The sequence below is a fragment of the Triticum aestivum genome, chromosome 3D (genome assembly GCF_018294505.1).
Source record: "Triticum aestivum cultivar Chinese Spring chromosome 3D, IWGSC CS RefSeq v2.1, whole genome shotgun sequence".
Classification (NCBI taxonomy): domain Eukaryota; kingdom Viridiplantae; phylum Streptophyta; class Magnoliopsida; order Poales; family Poaceae; genus Triticum; species Triticum aestivum.
Genome location: NC_057802.1, coordinates 614209600 through 614230137, shown reverse-complemented (window position 1 = coordinate 614230137; position 20538 = coordinate 614209600). Strand labels below are relative to the sequence as shown.

General features: G+C 45.0%; 2 non-coding genes across 2 annotated transcripts; both read left to right on the top strand.

Annotated features, from left to right (window-relative positions):
• The first annotated feature begins 17410 nt into the window (after positions 1 to 17410).
• Positions 17411 to 17501, top strand: TRNAM-CAU (transfer RNA methionine (anticodon CAU)). The gene is given in 2 exon segments: positions 17411 to 17448; positions 17466 to 17501. It is a non-coding gene; the product is annotated as a tRNA-Met (tRNA).
• A 2391-nt stretch (positions 17502 to 19892) lies between these two features.
• TRNAI-AAU (transfer RNA isoleucine (anticodon AAU)) lies at positions 19893 to 19966 on the top strand. Its single transcript has one exon. It is a non-coding gene; the product is annotated as a tRNA-Ile (tRNA).
• Positions 19967 to 20538: the final 572 nt, after the last annotated feature.

The following is a 20538-nucleotide window of genomic DNA, read 5'->3' as shown; positions in this document are numbered from 1 at the left end:
CCCGGCTAGTTGAGCCTGTGTTGAGGCGGCATCTTCAGGCGTGTCCTGTGAGGATTTCATGAAGAGAGACTTTTTGCAATCCCTGCTACGACCTTCCTGCCCGGGCATATCATCCATATCCGCATTAGCATGCTGATAGCCCGATTCGTCATATGGTTGACTCATCATATCTATGTCACAGTCATATGCGTTTGTATTGAGGAAACCCATAGGGTCGACCTCCGTCTCATCATCCATTCTCTGTTCTACAGGACCGATTACATCAGCCAGTACTATTGCACCCCCTTCATCACGTCGTCCGCCGCTCTCACCCAGCACTACAGGAGCTGGCAATTGCGTAGGCGGGGTGGTGGTCTCCGCACCTGCTTGTTGATGTGTGGTTATTGGTGTGCTCTCGGCCGGCTCCAGACGAATAAGATTCTTCGGCCATAGCAGCACCCAACCCTTGCAGCTTCCAATCCGCGGCGGGGTCTCGTCGTCCTCTCCCACATGCTGTACTGGAGGAGGCAAATCCTCGTGCCCCGATTTCACACTGGACAAGCTAAACCTGAAGTGCCTAGCGGGGATCGGCTGGTTGTGGAACGTGGGTTGCAAGGGGTTCATTATCATAACCTTTCCCACGTCCACCTTCTGGCCTTTGATCAAGTAGAGTATGGTGCACGGGGTTTCTTTGGCCTGCAAACACAGATGTCTGTGGCGTAAAACATCCGAAAGGCAACGAAAATGGAATATTCTATATATATATATATATATATATATATATATATATATATATATATATATATATATATATATATATATATATATATGTCAGTGCGACATGTAATTACCGTGACGGCGTCGAGCTCAGCCAAAGACGAAGGGCCACCTAGCGCGCTAGAGACTGAGGACGGGCTGCTATGAGCGGGAGCGGCTGCGAGAGGAGGCCCAGTTGCGTAAGCAAGTGTGGTGTGGTGGTGTTGTTGTTCATGGAGTTGCTCCCGACGAAACCGGGCAACGGGAAATCATGTACCGTCTTGTCTGGATTTTCCTTCGTCCAGTTGATGATAGCTGGAACCAAGTTAGTAGCGAAATCATTTCTGCAGGCAGTTACAGCTGCATTGACTGCCTGCTGTAGCAACTCATTTTTCTCCTCGGCTGTTTTTTCGCGTCCTCAGCTGCTTTTTTCTCGACCGCAAGCTTCACCTTCGCGTTGATGTCCGCCTGACTAAACTTCTTTTTCTGCTTCTTGGCCTCCGGGCCCTCGTTGTAAAACACCTTCCACGTGGCACCGTCTCCAGCGCCGTGCACACGACCATATTGCGGCCGCTGGCCCAAAGGGAGTCCCTTAAGTTCGTTCAAGGCCCGGTTGAGAGGGGTGTCCCACTTGGGCCTCATCGGAGAAGTAGGGCTTTCGGCTGCAAGCTGGTGTTGCTTCTCCTGCAGAAGGAGCGTGAACCGTTTAGGAATGTGTAGTCGACTAGATATGGAGCTAAATGTAAGGTGGTAAAAGAATAATTACCAGTAGTCTAATCAATTTCCTCGTGATCTGGTCCGTGTAAAAAACCTTCTTTTCCTTGTCCCACTTGTAGCGGGACCTGATGAAGTCACGCTCCAAGGGGTTGGTGAACTTCGCGAAGGGGTCTGGGATACCCGCGGCTTCACGTTCCGCGTCCTCCTTATCCCATATGGGCCTTTTACCGAGGTAGCCACGGCTTCCGAGGCGATGCTTCCCCGTGTTCCTTTGCTGAAGGCTCTTGAATTTCGCAGCCTTAGCCTTGGCTGCCTCGGTAGCGCAAGTGTCCTTGAACTTTTCGAACTCCTCTTCCGTAAGTGTCGGATTTTCCTCCAGAATCTTGGACAGGGGTTCCTCAGCCTCAATAGCTCGTTTCACCCTCCCTTTCCAGGAGGCCAAATCATTGCTGAACATGCCCATGGCGTGATTGTTAATATTTTTCATCTTCGGATCATCCCACGGTTGTTCTATGTTATCATCCCGGTCGGGGAACTTGAATCTCTTGTGCAACTTCGTCAGGAGCAACTGCGTCAAATGTTCTTTACTCCTTAAGTCATCGTCGTTGATGCTCGCGCATTCCCGTAGGATGCATCCTACTTGGTTCCCATAGCACTTGCAAGGTTCTTCCGGCTCTAATGGCTCAAACTTGCCAGGTGCCATCTTTGTGATCACTAGTCGTCCAATCCATAGTTTGTTAGGTTTTCGTATCCTCTACTTCTTCGGCTTGTTCTTTTCGGTAGCAGCATCGGCGCCGGTACCTTCCCCGCCGGTCTCGGCGCCGCCATCGGTCGGCGGCGCCAACGGTGCCGGAGCCGTCGGTGTCGATGTCGGCGTCAGTACCATCATCGAGGCCGACCTGCAAACCTCTCTTAGCAGTCAAATAGTCGAGGTACTCTTGTTCACCCTCATAATCCATCTCGTCTGCATCTTGGTCAGAAGGCCCAGTTTCTTCGTTGTTCGACATGTTTCCTATGATTAAGTCTCCTCGTTTAATTCTAAAAGTATGAAAAAAAATGAAAAATGACATAAAAAGGAAATCTATGTTTGCCGGAATCTCGTTTCCCAGCAACTCCCAGCACTCGATATGCCTACTATCTAGCACAAATCATGCCAAAATTCATGGAAAATTTCGGCATGACCTTTGCTAAAAAATGGACATATCGAGCGCCTGAAATTCACCGGAACGGAAATGAATCAACATTCCGGCGTAACATAGGCCACTCGGATCATATACCCTGCACATAATCATCATTTTCCAAATATGACATGTCCAAAACATCACATGTCCAAATGACATGTCCAAATTCCAAACATGACATGTCCAAAACATGACATGTCCACATATCACATGTCCAGTTCAAATTTGCATATAAATTCAGCCTACCTAAATTTGCTTTAACAAGGCATGTTGATTTGGACAATTGCTTAAATGCTGCCTTTTCTTTTAACTACAATTGCTTAACCCTAAATTTCTGTCCTATTTTAAAACCTAGCTAAATTCATAACTAAATAGATAACCTAATTAACCTATTGCCCTAACTAAAACCTAAGTAAATTAACCGAAGAACCCTAGCTAGCAGAGAGAGGAGGAGCGCGGGGGGGGGGGGTTACAGACGGTGCAGGGGCGAGGAGGCAGGCCCGACGACGGTCGAGGTTGGGAGGGAAGGAAGCAGAGGGAGGCGTGGCGCGTCGGGGTCGGGGGCGAGCACCGGGGTCGGAGCCGAGGCCGGGGTCGGGGTCGGGGGCGAGCGCCGGGGCGTGGCGAGGGCAGGGCCCCGGCGGTGCGACGGGGAAGAGAGAGTGGGGATTTGGGAGGAAAAGAGGCGGGATGAAGCCGAGAGAGTGAGGATTTTGGGTTAAGTGGACGTAGCAGTAGCGCGTTTAGAGCAAATGCGCTACTACTATTACAGGCAGCTATAGCGGTTTTATACGGAAACCGTTACTGCTACCTTGACTAGTTGTAGCTCTTTTTCAGTAAAGCGCTACTGCTATAACCAGTTTCACTTTTTCTTTTCCTTTATTTTCTCTCACTTTTCTTTTCTTTTTTCCCGAGAGCAGTGAACGAAGGGAAGGCGATATATATTGCATCATTTGACGGTTAAATATGTATACAAAATAGGAACATATATATTACATCATTGGACCCATGCATAATAATGGCTAAGTGTGTATACAAAATAGGAACATATATATATATATTACATCATTTGACCGATAACATACGGTTCCTCAGCGTTGACATTTTCGTTTTTGAGTCGGCTTCTTTCCCTTCTTGTTCGTTGAAGAATAATTGAGCCCCTCATTGTGACTTTGCCTTTTCCATGGAGTACGATTTTTCTTAGGTAATGTAGTATTGATTCTTCTTTTGACATATACTTCATCATCATCGTCATCTTCCCTCATTGGGTTGCCGTACTGATCGTAGTCTTCCTCGTTGGCGACTCCATCCATTTCAATGATGTTCCTTTTGCCTCTCCTCACGACAACACGGCTGGGATTGCACGGGTCGGTTATGAAGAAGCATTGTGTCACGTGCTTAGCGTGTACCCATGGCTCGTTTTTTGCGATAGCGTTCACGGTAGCGCTCTTGGCGTCGGGTATAGTCATGGTAGTGAAATTCCGGTTTTCTCTTTCGACATTCTTAGCCCATCTGACACGGAACATCGTCGTGTTGTGCAGTCCAGTGTAGTCAAGCTCCCAGATCTCCTCGACCCTTCCGTAAAATCTTTCAGTTGCGCCGTTGTCGCTGCCGGTCATGCATTCCATCGTCACCCCTGAGTTCTGATCATCACTGTCCATATCTTTGGCCTCCGTGTAGAACGTGTATCCGTTGATATCATATGCCTGATAGGTTACGAGGTTGGGCGAGGGGCCATGTGCTAAGGTGTATATGAGCAATCCGTCCTTAGAGCCCTCCTCCGGGGGATTAGCAATAATATGCTCTTTGAACTAATGCAGGAAAGTGGAGTTGTGCTCTCTAGTAACTTCGCGTCCGTCCTGCATACCCCCGGTCACGATACTTCTTTGCGATAATTTCTTTGTGCAGTGCCACGAAAGGATCTACCTCGTCTAGGTGTTGTAGCACTACCAATTTTGCTCTGTCAAAGTCGTTGCGTCGATCTGAGTATGCCACGTTGATACGTCTTCAACGTATCTATAATTTTTGATTGTTCCATGCTATATTATATTCTGTTTTGGACATTATTGGGCTTTATTATACACTTTTATATTATTTTTGGGACTAACCTATTAACCGGAGGCCCAGCCCAGAATTGTTTTTTTTTGCCTATTTCAGAGTTTCGCAGAAAAAGAATATCAAACGGAGTCCATACGGAATGAAACCTTCGGGAACGTGATTTTCGGAACGAACGTGATCCCGAGGACTTGGACCCTATGTCAAGACATCAACCAGGAGGGCACGAGGTAGGGGGGTGCGCCTACCCCCTGGGCGCGCCCTCCACCCTCGTGGGCCCCACGTTGCTCCACCGACGTACTTCTTCCTCCTACATATACCTACGTACTCCCAAACTACCAGAGATGGAGCCAAAACCCTATTTCCACCGCCGCAACTTTCTGTACCCATGAGATCCCATCTTGGGGCCTTTTCTGGAGCTCCGCCGGAGGGGGCATCGATCACGGAGGGCCTCTACATCATCTCCAAGGCCTCTCCGATGAAGTGTGAGTAGTTTACCTCAGACCTTCAGGTCCATAGTTATTAGCTAGATGGCTTCTTCTCTCTTTTTGGATCTCAATACAATGTTCTCCCCCTCTCTTGTGGAGATCTATTCGATGTAATCTTCTTTTGCGGTGTGTTTGTCGAGATCCGATGAATTGTGGGTTTATGATCAAGATTATCTATGAACAATATTTGAATCTCCTCTTAATTCTTTTATGTATGATTGGTTATCTTTGCAAGTCTCTTCGAATTATCAGTTTGGTTTGGCCTACTAGATTGATCTTTCTTGCAATGGGAGAAGTGCTTAGCTTTGGGTTCAACCTTGTGGTGTCCTTTCCCAGTGATAGTAGGGGCAGCAAGGCACGTATTGTATTGTTGCCATCGAGGATAAAAAGATGGGGTTTATATCATATTGCATGAGTTTATCCCTCTACATCATGTCATCTTTCTTAATGCGTTACTCTGTTCTTCATGAACTTAATACTCTAGATGCATGCTGGATAGCGGTCGATGTGTGGAGTAATAGTAGTAGATGCAGGCAGGAGTCGGTCTACTTGTCGCGGGCGTGATGCCTATATACATGATCATACCTAGATATTCTCATAACTATGCTCAATTCTATCAATTGCTCGACAGTAATTTGTTTACCCATCGCAATACTTATGCTCTCGAGAGAAGCCACTAGTGAAACCTATGGCCCCCGGGTCTATTTTCCATCATATTAATCTTCCGTCAACAAGCTATTTCTATTTCCGTTTATCTTTGCATTATTTACTTTTACTCTTTATCATAAAAACACCAAAAATATTATCTTATCATCTCTATCAGATCTCACTCTCGTAAGTGACCGCGAAGGGATTAACAACCCCTTTATCACGTTGGTTGCGAGGTTCTTGTTTGTTTGTGTAGGTGCGAGGGGCTCGCGCGTGGCCTCCTACTGGATTGATACCTTGGTTCTCAAAAACTGAGGGAAATACTCACGCTGCTTTACTGCATCACCCTTTCCTCTTCAAGGGAAAACCAACGCGGTCCTCAAGAGGTAGCAAGAAGGATTTTTGGCGCCGTTGCCGGGGAGTCTACGCACAAGTCAAGCAATACCAAGTACCCATCACAAACTCATCTCCCTCGCATTACATTATTTGCCATTTGCCTCTCGTTTTCCTCTCCCCCACTTCAACCTTGCCGTTTTATTCGCCCTCTCTTTTCCGTTCGCCTCCTTTCGCTCTTTTCTTGTTTGCTTGCTTGTTGGATTGCTTGCTTGTCACGATGGCTCAAGATAATACCAAATTGTGTGACTTTACCAATACCAACAATAATGATTTTCTTAGCACTCCGATTGCCCCTCTTAATGATGCTGAATCTTGTGAGATTAATGATGTTTTGTTGAATCTTGTTATGAAAGATCAATTTGCCGGCCTTCCTAGTGAAGATGCCGCTACCCATCTAAATAGCTTTGTTGATTTGTGTGACATGCAAAAGAAGAGGGATGTTGATAATGATATTGTTAAACTGAAACTATTACCTTTTTCGCTTAGAGATCGTGCTAAAGTGTGGTTTTCGTCTTTGCCTAAAAATAGTATTGATTCTTGGAATAAGTGCAAAGATGCTTTTATCTCTAAGTATTTTCCTCCCGCCAAAATCATCTCTCTTAGAAACGATATTATGAACTTTAAGCAACTTGATCATGAACATGTTGCACAAGCTTGGGAGAGGATGAAATTAATGATACGTAATTGCCCTACTCATGATTTAAATTTGTGGATGATTATACAAAAATTTTATGCCGGATTGAATTTCGCTTCTAGAAATCTTTTAGATTCGGCCGCGGGAGGCACTTTCATGGAAATCACTTTAGGAGAAGCTACTAAACTCCTAGATAATATTATGGTTAATTATTCTCAATGGCACACCGAAAGATCTACTAATAAAAAAGTGCATGCGATAGAAGAAATTAATGTTTTGAGTGGAAAGATGGATGAACTTATGAAATTATTTGCTACTAAAAGTGTTTCTTTGGATCCTAATGATATGCCTTTGTCTACTTTGATTGAGAATAATAATGAATCTATGGATGTGAATTTTGTTGGTAGGAATAATTTTGGTAACAACGCGTATAGAGGAAACTTTAATCCTAGGCCGTTCCCTAGTAATTCCTCTAATAATTATGGTAATTCCTACAACAATTCTTATGGAAATTTTAATAAGATGCCCTCTGAATTTGAGAATAGTGTTAAGGAGTTTACAAATTCGCAAAATAATTTCAATGCTTTGCTTGAGGAAAAATTGCTTAAAGTTGATGAATTGGCTAGGAACGTTGATAGAATTTCTCTTGATGTTGATTCTTTGGAGCTTAGATCTATTCCACCCAAGCATGATATCAATGAGTCTCTCAAAGCCATGAGAATTTCCATTGATGAGTGCAAAGAAAGAACCGCTAGAATGCGTGCTAAGAAAGATTGCTTTATGAAAGCGTGTTCTTCTAATTTCTATGAGAATAAAGATGAAGATCTGAAAGTTATTGATGTGTCCCCTATTAAATCTTTGTTTTGCAATATGAATCTTGATAATGATGGGACTGAAGATGAGTCACCTTTACCTAGAAGGCGTTCCAAAATTTTGGAGTTTTTAGATCTTGATGCAAAATTTGGTAGAAGTGGGATTGAAGAAGTTAGAACTTTAGATCTCAATGAACCCACTATTTTGGATTTCAAGGAATTTAATTATGATAATTGCTCTTTAATATATTGTATTTCCTTGTTGCAATCCGTGTTAAATTCTCCGCATGCTTATAGTCAAAATAAGGCTTTTACTAAACATATCGTTGATGCTTTGATGCAATCTTACGAAGAAAAACTTGATTTGGAAGTTTCTATCTCTAGAAAACTTTATGATGAGTGGGAACCTACTATTAAAATTAAAATCAAAGATCATGAGTGTTATGCTTTGTGTAATTTGGGTGCTAGTGTTTCCACGATTTCGAAAACTTTGTGTGATTTGCTAGGTTTCCATGAACTTGATGATTGCTCTTTAAATTTGCACCTTGCGGATTCCACTATCAAAAAACCTATGGGAAGAATTAATGATGTTCTTATTGTTGAAAATAGGAATTATGTGCCCGTAGATTTTATCGTTCTTGATATAGATTGCAATCCTTCATGTCCTATTATTCTTGGTAGACCTTTTCTTAGAACGATTGGTGCAATTATTGATATGAAGGAAGGAAATATTAGATTCCAATTTGCGCTAAGGAAAGGTATGGAACACTTCCCTAGAAAGAAAATAAAATTACCATATGAATCTATCATGAGATCCACTTATGGTTTGCCTACCAAAGATGGCAATACTTAGATCTATCCTTGCTTTTATGCCTAGCTAGGGGCGTTAAACGATAGCGCTTGTTGGGAGGCAACCCAATTTTATTTTAGTTTTTTGCTTTTTGCTTATGTTTAGGAATAAATAATATGTCTAGCCTCTGGTTAGATTCGTTTTAATTAGTGTTTGTGCCAAGTAAAACCGTTAGGATAACCTACGGTAATAGTTATTTGATTCTGCTGCAGAAAACAGAAACTTTGCGCGCACGAGATTAGTTTTCATAAATCACAGGAACGTTCTTTTCAGTTGATTCTTTTTGCTGTAGATCAATAAACAAATTATCTAAAACTTCCTAATTTGGAGGAATTTTTCACGTTCCAGAAGTTTGCGTTAGTTACAGATTACTACAGACTGTTCTGTTTTTGACAGATTCTGTTTTTCGTGTGTTGTTTGCTTATTTTGATGAATCTATGGCTAGTAAAATAGTTTATAAACCATAGAGAAGTTGGAATACAGTAGGTTTAACACCAATATAAATAAATAATGAGTTCATTACAGTACCTTGAAGTAGTGTTTTGTTTTCTTTCGCTAACGGAGCTCACGAGATTTTCTGCTAAGTTTTGTGTTGTGAAGTTTTCAAGTTTTGGGTAAAAGATTTGATGGATTATGGAACAAGGAGTGGCAAGAGCCTAAGCTTGGGGATGCCCATGGCATCCCAAGATAATCTAAGGACACCTAAAAGCCAAAGCTTGGGGATGCCCCGGAAGGCATCCCCTCTTTCGCCTTTGTCTATCGGTAACTTTACTTGGAGCTATATTTTTATTCGCCACATGATATGTGTTTTGCTTGGAGCGTCTTGTATGATTTGAGTCTTTGCTTTTTAGTTTACCACATTCATCCTTGCTGTACACACCTTTTGAGAGAGACACACATGAATTGGAAATTGTTAGAATACTCTATGTGCTTCACTTATATTTATTGAGCTATATAGTTTTTGCTCTAGTACTTCACTTATATCTTTTAGAGCACGGCGGTAGACTTGTTTTATAGAAACTATTGATCTCTCATGCTTCACTTATATTATTTTTGAGAGTCTTGAAATAGCATGGCAATTTTCTTTAATTATAATATCATGAGAAAATTTGATACTAGATAATTGTTTTGAGATATAAAGGTGGTAATATCATAGTTGTGCTAGTTGAGTAATTGTGGAATTGAAAAATACTTGTGTTGGAGTTTGTGATTCCCGTAGCATGCACGGATGGTGAACCGTTATGTAACGAAGTCGGAGCATGAGGTATTTGTTGATTGTCATCCTTTTTGTAGCGGTCGGGATCCCGCGATGGTTAACTCCTACCAACCCTTCCCCTAGGAGCATGCGTAGTAGTACTTTGCTTCGAGGGCTAATAAAGTTTTGCAATAAGTATATGAGTTCTTTATGACTAATGTGAGTCCATGGATTATACGCACACTTACCTTTCCGCAATTTTCTAGCCTCTTCGGTACCGTGCATTGCCCTTTCTCACTTTGAGAGTTGGTGCAAACTTCGCCGGTGCATCCAAACCCCGTGATATGATACGCTCTATCACACATGAACCTCCTTATATCATCCTCAAAACAGCCACCATACCTACCTATTATGGCATTTCCATAGCCATTCCGAGATATATTGCCATGTAACTTTCCATCGTTTCGTTTATCATGACACGCTCCATCATTGTCATATTGCTTTGCATGATCATGTAGTTGACATTGTATTTGTGGCAAAGCCACCATTCATAATTCTTTCATACATGTCGCTCTTGATTCATTATCCCGGTACACCGCCGGAGGCATTCACATAGAGTCATATTTTGTTCTAAGTATTGAGTTGTAATTCATGAGTTGTAAGTAAATAAAAGTGTGATGATCATCATTATTAGAGCATTTTCCCAAGTGAGAAAAGGATGATGGAGACTATGATTCCCCCACAAGTCGGGATGAGACTCCGGACTAAAAAAAAGAGGCCATAAAAAAAGAGAAAAGGCCCAAATAAAAAAAATGAGAGAAAAAGAGAGAAGGGACAATGTTACTATCCTTTTACCACACTTGTTCTTCAAAGTAGCACCGTGATCTTCATGATAGAGAGTCTCTCATTTTGTCACTTTCATATACTAGTGGGAAATTTCATTATAGAACTTGGCTTGTATATTCCAATGATGGGCTTCCTCAAAATGCCCGAGGTCTTCGTGAGCAAGCAAGTTGGATGCACACCCACTTAGTTTCTTTTGTTTGATCTTTCATACACTTATAGCTCTAGTGCATCCGTTGCATGGCAATCCCTACTCCTTGCATTAACATCAATTGATGGGCATCTCCATAGCCCGTTGATTAGCCTCGTTGATGTGAGACTTTCTCCTTTTTTGTCTTCCCACATAACCCCTACCATTACACCTTATTCCACCATAGTGCTATATCCATGGCTTGCGCTCATGTATTGCGTAAGAGTTGAAAAGGCTGAAGCGCGTTAAAAGGTATGAACCAATTGCTTGGCTAAAACCGGGGTTGTACATGATATGAATATTTTGTGTGGGGAAGATGGAGCATAGCCAGACTATATGATTTTGTAGGGATAACTTGCTTTGTCTATGTTATTTTCATAAGACATAATTGCTTGGTTAGCATGCTTGAAGTATTATTGTTTTATGTCAACATTAAACTTTTATCTTGAATCATATTAAATCTGAACATTCGTGCCACAATAAGAAGAATTACATTGAAATTATGCTAAGGACCATTCGACATTAAAAATTCTGTTTTTATCATTTACCTACTCGAGGACGAGCAGGAATTAAGCTTGGGGATGCTTGATACGTCTCCAATGTATCTATAATTTTTGATTGTTCCATGCTATATTATATTCTGTTTTGGAAATTATTGGGCTTTATTATACACTTCTATATTATTTTTGGGACTAACCTATTAACCGGAGGCCCAGCCCAGAATTGCTGTTTTTTTTGCCTATTTTAGAGTTTCGCAGAAAAAGAATATTAAACGGAGTCCAAACGGAATGAAACCTTCGGGAACGTGATTTTCGGAACGAACGTGATCCAGAGGACTTGGACCCTACGTCAAGACATCAACCAGGAGGGCACGAGGTAGGGGGCGCGCCTACCCCTGGGTGCGCCCTCCACCCTCGTGGGCCCCACGTTGCTCCACCGACGTACTTCTTCCTCCTACATATACCTACGTACTCCCAAACTACCAGAGACGGAGCCAAAACCCTATTTCCACCGCCGCAACTTTCTGTACCCATGAGATCCCATCTTGGGGCCTTTTCCGGAGCTCCGCCGGAGGGGGCATCGATCACGGAGGGCCTATACATCATATCCAAGGCCTCTCCGATGAAGTGTGAGTAGTTTACCTCAGACCTTCGGGTCCATAGTTATTAGCTAGATGGCTTCTTCTCTCTTTTTGGATCTCAATACAATGTTCTCCCCCTCTCTTGTGGAGATCTATTCGATGTAATCTTCTTTTGCGGTGTGTTTGTCGAGATCCGATGAATTGTGGGTTTATGATCAAGATTATCGATGAACAATATTTGAATCTCCTCTTAATTCTTTTATGTATGATTGGTTATCTTTGCAAGTCTCTTCGAATTATCAGTTTGGTTTGGCCTACTAGATTGATCTTTCTTGCAATGGGAGAAGTGCTTAGCTTTGGGTTCAATCTTGCGGTGTCCTTTCCCAGTGACAGTAGGGGCAGCAAGGCACGTATTGTATTGTTGCCATCGAGGATAAAAAGATGGGGTTTATATCATATTGCATGAGTTTATCCCTCTACATCATGTCATCTTTCTTAATGCGTTACTCTGTTCTTCATGAACTTAATACTCTAGATGCATGCTGGATAGCGGTCGATGTGTGGAGTAATAGTAGTAGATGCAGGCAGGAGTCGGTCTACTTGTCGCGGACGTGATGCCTATATACATGATCATACCTAGATATTCTCATAACTATGCTCAATTCTATCAATTGCTCGACAGTAATTTGTTTACCCATCGCAATACTTATGCTCTCGAGAGAAGCCACTAGTGAAACCTATGGCCCCCGGGTCTATTTTCCATCATATTAATCTTCCGTCAACAAGCTATTTCTATTTCCGTTCATCTTTCCATTATTTACTTTTACTCTTTATCATAAAAATACCAAAAAATATTATCTTATCATCTCTATCAGATCTCACTCTCGTAAGTGACCGTGAAGGGATTAACAACCCCTTTATCGCGTTGGTTGCGAGGTTCTTGTTTGTTTGTGTAGGTGCGAGGGACTCGCGCGTGGCCTCCTACTGGATTGATACCTTGGTTCTCAAAAACTGAGGGAAATACTTACGCTGCTTTACTGCATCACCCTTTCCTCTTCAAGGGAAAACCAACACAGTGCTCAAGAGGTAGCACACGTGCAGTTCCCTGCGACCGTTGGAGTGACCTTCTCCTTCGAGCCTCCCATCGTTCTTGTTAACGGGCAAACCAACACTAACACCAGGCGGCTGCAGGTCTGCGCCATATAGAAAATTCTCGCAGAAAGAGATGCACTCTTGTATCAGATAGCCCTGGACGATGCTTCCATCCGGACAGGACATGTTACGAACGAATCCTTTGATGATCCCATTCATCCTCTCAAACGGCATCATGTTGTGCAGAAATGACGGCCCCAAGTCTATTATGTCGTCCACAATATGGACACACAGATGCACCATCACGTCAAAGAACGCGGGCGGGAAGTACATCTCAAGCTCATTCAGTATCACAACAATCTCTTCCTGTAGCCTTTGGAGCTGCTTCAGACTGATCGATTTTCGAGAGATGACGTTGAAAAAGTTGCAGAGACCAATAAGCGTGTCACGGACGTGCTTGTCCATTATCCCTCTAAGGGCAACAGGTAGTATCTGCGTCATCATCACATGACAGTCATGGGACTTCATCCCGCTGAACCTTTTCTTGTCCGTGTCTAGATATCTGCTTATCTTGCCATAGTAACCGGAACTAACTTTGACTCCGGTAAGGCACTTAAAGAATTGACCGATCTCAGCCTGACTTAAGGTGAAGCAAGAAGGGGGGCAATAATCCTCTTTCTTTATTTTCTTGCCCTTCTTCTCCCGTGCCTCTGTCTCCGTCTCTGTCTCGTCTGACATTTTACGGGGCGGCATGTGCAGATCTTCCCTGATTTTCAAATCTTGCAAGTCTTTTCTTGCCTTCGGCCCATCCTTGGTCTTATCCGGCATGTTCATTAGTGTCGCGAGCAAGCTCTCAAGGACATTCTTACATATATGCATTTGATCAAGGCAATGAGGTGTATCGAGTTTGTGCCAGTACTCCAAGTCCCAGAACATAGACCTCGTCTTCCATACCTTCAGCAGCGGCTCCGGCGCCTTTTTCATCGTCTTTCCCGGCGCGGGGCACTCCTTCCAGTTTTTCAACAGCTCATCGATTTTGGCACCGCTCCGCTTAGGTGGAGGTCCTCGATGCTCAGCGTGACCATTGAGTAGTTCTCCACGGTTTCTCCACGGGTCGTCCTATTCGAGCCATCTTCGATGCCCCATGTACACGATTTTTCCAGACCCGCCATCTTTCCTTGACGTTAGCTGCTGAGACGTCGTATCATCCATGCACCGCGTGTATCCGCAATATCCATGGCACACCTGGCCTGCGACATATCCGTAACCGAGACAGTCGTGCACCGTCGTGATCAGCGCAGCTCTCATGTAGAAATACTCGCCTTTGCTGGCGTCTCATGTCTTGGCCGGTGTTTTCCATAACGTGTCTAACTCCTCTTGAAGTAGCCCCAGATACAAATTAATATTATTTCCTGGTTGTTTCGGCCCTTGAATAAGCATGCTCATGTGAATGTACTTCGACTTCATGCACAACCAGGGGGGAGGTTGTACATCCATACAAACACGGGCCATGTGCTATGGTTGGTGTTCTGGATGCCAAACGGAAGCACGATGTTCCTTGCATCACATTCGAAATACCGATAGAAGTTGTTCAACGCTCTCCACTGGCTTCCATCCTTGATGTGTCTCAGCTTCGGATCATCTCCATCCTCGGGCTTCTTCCTCTCCGCGTGCCAGCGCATTAGCTTTGCTTCCTTGGGATCTACAAAATACCGCTGGAGACGGGGAGTGATCGGTAAGTACCATACAACTTTCTGGGGACATTTCTTCCCGGCCTTCTTGTATCGAGAAGCATTGCACACTGGATAGCTTGTTTTTTCCGCGTGCTCCTTCCGATAAATTATGCAATCATTGATGCATGCATGGTATCTAACGTGCGGTAGATCAAGAGGGCACACGATCTTCTTGGCCTCATCAATACTAGTAGGACATAGATTCCCCGCGGGAAGAACATCCTTTAGGCACTTGATATGCTCATCCAGGCTAGTGTCGGTTCATTTGTTTTTAGCCTTCGTCTTCAGGAGTTGGAGCGTGAAACTCAAGCGGGTCACCTCAGGATTGCAACCATCATACAATGGAGTGTTTGAGTTTACCACCAGTTGCTCCAGCTTAGCCTCCTCTCTAGAAGCAGCTCTCTCAGTACTCGTCTCCTTGCGAAGCAGTGCTTGAACATGAGGGTCCCGCACGATTGAACTTAGTACCGACGAATTCTGCTGCGTGGAGTCCACGTCATTCTCTCCGCCGCCATGTCTGGCCCCTTCTCCTCCGCCATGTCCGGCCCCTTCTCCGCCGCCATGTCCGGCCTCTTCCCCGCCGCCATTATCGATCATCTCTTCGTCTTGCCCCGTGTCATCATTGCCTGCCCCGTCGGCGTCCTCAACATCGTCATCCTCATCTTCGATTATCCACCGAGTATAGCCATCCATGAAACCAGTCATGAGCAGGTGCGCTTCGACACGACATCGTCATAGGGGTCGAGCCAAACTATTCCTTTGCATTTTCGACACGGACATAAAACCTCTGTCAGGTTATTTTCTTTCATGTCCTGCACCGCCGACCGCAACCACCTGTCCACCATCGTTCCACTGACCATCATGAACGTCTGCACGGTAATAATAAACAAATTGATTATAAAAATGCGTGCATGTATCAAAGTCATACAAAAATTCGGCATGACCTTCCCTAAAAATAGGACACATATAGATCTAGAGTTTGCCTGGAATTCGCCGAAACAGAAATAAATCGTCATTTCGGCAAAACATAGGCAACTCAAAAGCACAAGGCGTCAACTCATGCCACACACACAATTTCCATCATATTGCCCAATTATCATATCACACACACATACACATATTTCCATTTGCAAAAGCATGAAATTTTAATTACCTCTATCTCGAGATCGAGCACACGATGGAGATGATGATGTAGGGAGATCAAAAGTGCACAAAGCTCTTCTTGACAAAGATAGATCTAATTAGGGGGAAAATAGGTCACTTGACTAAATGCTACATCTACCTAGCTAGCTAATTTGGGAGGAGACAACTTCAACTAGTGGAGGGGGAAGGAAAAAGATAAAGGAGATGCATTAATGGAGGTGGTGTAGTTAGCTAGGAGTAATGAAGAGAGAGAAAGGTAGGTAGAAGAGGGAGAGTAATGGGGGGGAGAAGTCTTGAGGAAGAAGAAGAGTGAGAGAGGGAGGATGTGGGAGGTAGGGGAAAGGGAGGAGAGGAGATGGGGGAGGGGAGGGCGGGTGGGGAAAGGTGTGGGGTACTGCGCCTTAGCAGTAGCGCGGGTGGAAAAGCGCGCTACTGCTAAGGGTGTAGCAGTAGCGCGCTTTTCTCACACGCGCTACTGCTAAACGGGCCAACCGTGTGGACAATTTCGAAATTAGCAGCAGCGACGTGACTAAAAAGCGCGCTGCTACTATTGCTTTAGCAGTAGCGCGCATCATGCCACCGTGCTGCTGGTAAACTTAGGTTGTTGGGTACTTTCGGTACATTTTTGTAGCAGCGCGGTTTATCCATCACGCGCTACTGCTAAATTTTCATCAGCAGCGCGCTTTTCCTAACATCGCTACTGCTAATTAGCAGTAGCGCCTCTTTTTATGCCGCGCTGCTGCTAAGATTCTGTGTATAAGGTTTTCCCTAGTAGTGCCACCAGTCCGGCGCACTCCTCAACCAGGACGCCTGCCGGGTATGAGGCCGCCGCAGCCACCTGCCACCAATCCATCTTCAGTGTTGTACTGCTGCATCTACCTTGCCGGTCTAGCTTCCGTCGACGCCACCACGACGCCAGACAACGCCACCATCATGCGCTCGTCCATCATCACACGCCCACCGGCGAGACCCCACTGCTCCATGCTGCTGAGACCCGCCGTTATCGACGTGCCAGGTGCCACGCCGCTCCTCCGACGCGAAACACCACCCATGCAGATGGGAGGGGCTATGTCCTTAGCAGCAATTGTTCACAACTGCAGAATTTTATCGATGGAGTTTGTAGAGATATCTTATGAAAACTACCAAAGAGATGCCAACCATGTTGTTCGCGAGCTAGCTAAGACGTTATTCTTTTGCCAGAAAAAACTTGTGAGCTATTCATCAACTCTAAATGCAGTACAAAGAACACCACAAGTAATAGAAATTACGTCCATGTTCACAACAATATTTCATGTAACTAGGGCGATGACCCCTCAAATGAGATACATCATTTGTTTTGTAAACGATGTGATGCTTTTGTATAAGCAATACAGCTAACTGAGTGACATTCGCCGAGAAAAAGCATTAAACATGACCATATGATTTTATTTTTAGGAAACATATAATGTCCTCTTTTTTAATTAATAATCAAAGTGGATCACAAGTTTTTCGTGTAAGCTACCGGCCTCGAGCTGCTTGGCATGCGATTGCTACTGGCCGTCGGATTAATTCGATATGATAAAACCCATTAGCGCAAGCTCTACTTAATTAAAATTTTGATTTGAAAGGAAGCATAACGGGGCGGTGGCGCAGTTGGCTAGCGCGTAGGTCTCATAGCTAAATTATGCGAGTGATCCTGAGGTCGAGAGTTCGAGCCTCTCTCGCCCCAATTCTTTTTCCTTCAATTTTTCTACTACTAGAAAAAAAAATGTAACAGATCTGAACTTGACTTTCAGGTCTCGAGGACCAGGCAGGCATGAAAACCGAACCAGGCCTCGCCCTGCTTCTTTAACTAAGATAAGAGACTAACGACGACGGGGATCAATGGATGGACAAACATCATATGACGATCCTGGCTGGGAAGCTGGACAAGGACGAAGATGTATTGTTGTATTTTGTAGATGGCTCCTACGAGCAAAGATGGTTTCCCTACTTGCTCCTTCAGATGATTTTTTCTTCTGATTCATCCTCTTCTTAACTTTTTCTTCTTCTCATCATAAGATGGATATACAACATTTATCCCCGTGCATACGTCCATGGCTTTAAACGTCCCAAACCAAAGATTAACATGATGATGAGGGAAGTGAGGTGACTAGTATTTCATATTATTATTTTTAGAAAAGAAGGAGGACCCCCGGCCTCTACATCTAGACGATGCATCTGTAAGACCTTACAAAGTCATACAACAGTCACACTAAAGCCACCGTCTAGGCAACATCTGTCGCTACTCCTATCCACTGATGAAAGGATGCCGATAGTCTGGGCCTAATACCAAACAGACCTCGCAGCCAAACCTAACATCTAAGACCTGATGTCCCATCCAGGACGCCAGCCGGGAATGGGGCACCCACCAGTCCGGCGCACTCCTCAACCAGAACGCCTGCCGGGTATGAGGCCGCCGCAGCCACCTGCCACCAATCCATCTTCAGTATTGTACTGTTGCATCTACCTTGCCCGGTCTAGCAGCCGTCGACGCCACCACGACGCCAGACAACACCACCATCCTGCGGTCGTCCATCATCACACGCCCACCGGCGAGACCCCACGGCTCCATGCCGCTGAGACACGCCGTTGTCGACGTGCCAGATGCCACGCCGCTCCTCCGTCGCGAACACCAACAACATGAAACGCCCTAAAGATACAAGGGGCACTCTGCACAGCAAGGCAACGGGAGAGCGCCTCAGCACTACACCCGCCTACGGCCAAAGCCCCCACCTTCAGCAACCCACACCCGAATCCTAGCTCCCCAGGCAACGCCTCCAAGGAGGGGATGACACCCATGGCGCCACCGCTGCCCAATCCAGGCCGGATTTTGGGTTTTCACCCGGGAGAGGACCGGAGGTGGCAAGAAGAGGGACCACGACACCGCCTCCAAGAAGGATGCGTAGCCCGAAGCCGACGCCGCTGTCGAGCCGAACCAGCCGGCCTAGGGTTTCCCCCGGTCCCAATCTGCACCACCATCCCCAAGAGCACCGGATCCAGCAGCAGCCGCCGGCATCAAGCGCAAAGGGGAAGGAGCGGGAAGGAAGGAGCAGCAGACCTCTAGATCTGGCGAGGAAGAAGGCCCCCACGCTGCTGCCGCAAGCGCCGACGCCCCACCACCCGAGCGGTCGGGGACGCCGGTCAGAGCCCCTGCGCACACCGTCCTGGGCGTGAACGGCGGCGCCGCATCGGCAGGGGCCGCCGCCCCGTGGATCCAGATCTCCGCGGACGGAGCGACGAAGGCCTCGCCGCCACCGTCACCGGTGGTCGCGCGGGCTTGCCCGGCGACCTCCTCGGGTAGCGGCGAGGAGGGGGGAAGGAGATGTAGGTGGCGGCGCTCGAAACCCTAGTTGCCGCCCGAGTCGCCCGAGCGGGCGACGCGGGGGCTGGGTGGGTGCCGAAGTCTAGTATTTCGTATGCCTCTTGGATGCTTCATGATAGCCGTTATTTTCCTATCCAGGAATAGAGAAGGGAGGGATACCGCGAAAAACATAGTTCTTCTTCCAGGAGATAGTGCCCTCACTCCCAAAAAGATATAATTAATTTGGTTATGAGCATCCTGTGATGCAGAAGTCAAGAGTGATTATTTTCTCTTCAACCACTTATAGTGGGTATTACCTGCCCGCAGTAATGGAAACTATGCACATATGGCTTTATCACTATGTGGCTATTGCAAAATATGGCACAGATAGAGATAGCATAGTCGAATTTGCAAATTTGGCATAGCTGTCACTACTTGCCCGCTTGCACGTATGGTTTTATCACTATGTAGCTGTTGCAAGATGGTTTAGGTACCCATCTCATCACAGAAACAATGACAGAAAGGCTCCAACAGCTACAAATAATTACAAACGTGGACAGTTAAATCGGAATCTAGATAGCCAAGGACCAAGATCTGTTGCTGCATTTTGCAGATGGCTCTAACGAGCAGAGATGGGTTTTTTATTATGATTCATAAGATCAGCTTAACATCCAAAAAAGGCCACAGTGATCATATTCTTTCCATCTCACCACAAGAGGAGTGGTACGAGTCTTATTCTGTTCGAATATATACCTCAAAAACTATTGCAAACCAAGAGGCCTATTAGCTCAGCTGGTTAGAGCGTCGTGCTAATAACGCGAAGGTCACAGGTTCGAGACCTTTATGGGCCAAATATTTTTTTTCTTTTTTTTACTCATTGGAAAATGCGAGAAAAAAAAGAAAAAAAATTGATGGCTTCGAACAGGAGACCTTCAGTGTGTTAGACTGACGTGATAACCAACTACACCACGAAACCTTTTTGTTTATTTTGTTTCATCCAACATATCTATATTAATAAATAATGTTCAGCATTCTTCCAAGACATACAGTACACGTCATGTGCTGTTCATCCACTATTTTTACAAGACAAGTATCCTTTAAGTAAGGATTTTTCATGGAAAAAAGTCTCAGCATTGTCTTCCAAGATTTATGAAGATGAGCCCGCAATAAATTATATATAGATGAAGAAAGGACCAATGGAACATGTACATGGGCACATGGAGAAGAAACAAAAACAAACGCATCCAACATGATGACTGGGGAAATCCCCATTGGGCACAACCTGTCTCGAACCTATCATCAATGTTGAAAAGAGCTAACCGACACCTCCAATTGGAATGGACGAGGAAGAGTCCCCTAGTGCCATCGAAGATGTTGAAGCACATGCATCGATGATGACCACAGACTGGGGGTCAAACCGAAT